Genomic DNA, 602 nt, shown 5'->3' with positions numbered 1-602 from the left:
ATACTATAGTTGTCCTTTTACTCTGTTGCAAAAGCGGCGACAGCACGGCAGACCACGCAAATTCAGCAACAGCGGCATTTAGTGTCATCTGCGGCCTCATAAATCTAGCAAGGGAACAACCAGAGGAACCACCAACCGGAGCAAGCCATGCAGACATTGAGGAAACAATAGCGCTACTAAACGTAACCCTGACAGCACCGCAAATCCTACCTCAGCTAACAAAAGCTGCTGAAGGTGATGGAGCCCTGGAAACGTCAGCAGAACCGCTAAAAACACAGTGCGCGGACTCAGCGCTCAAAAGATGCCAATTGGCAGCGAAAAGACTTAAAGACCACAGCAAAGATGTAGTTTATAGCGCACTAAAAAAAGCCGCCGACAAACAGGACCTGAAACAGGCAATAAACGCCACACTTACACAGCTAGACGCCGCGTACCAAGAGTACACCATGGAAGCGTTGAAGACCAGAAACGCGGCCATAGCGACAGACCTAAACGCTGCTCTGGGGCCAAAACCGGACGGTAACACAAAGGCCACAGTACCCGGCGCAGCGACGAGCCGGCAAGCATCCTGCGGCACACCCAATGGGGACAACAAAGGAACG

This window comes from Trypanosoma equiperdum, assembly GCF_001457755.1.
Source record: "Trypanosoma equiperdum strain OVI genome assembly, contig: ctg_943, whole genome shotgun sequence".
NCBI lineage: Eukaryota > Euglenozoa > Kinetoplastea > Trypanosomatida > Trypanosomatidae > Trypanosoma > Trypanosoma equiperdum.
Note: the sequence above shows the minus strand (reverse complement) of the source record.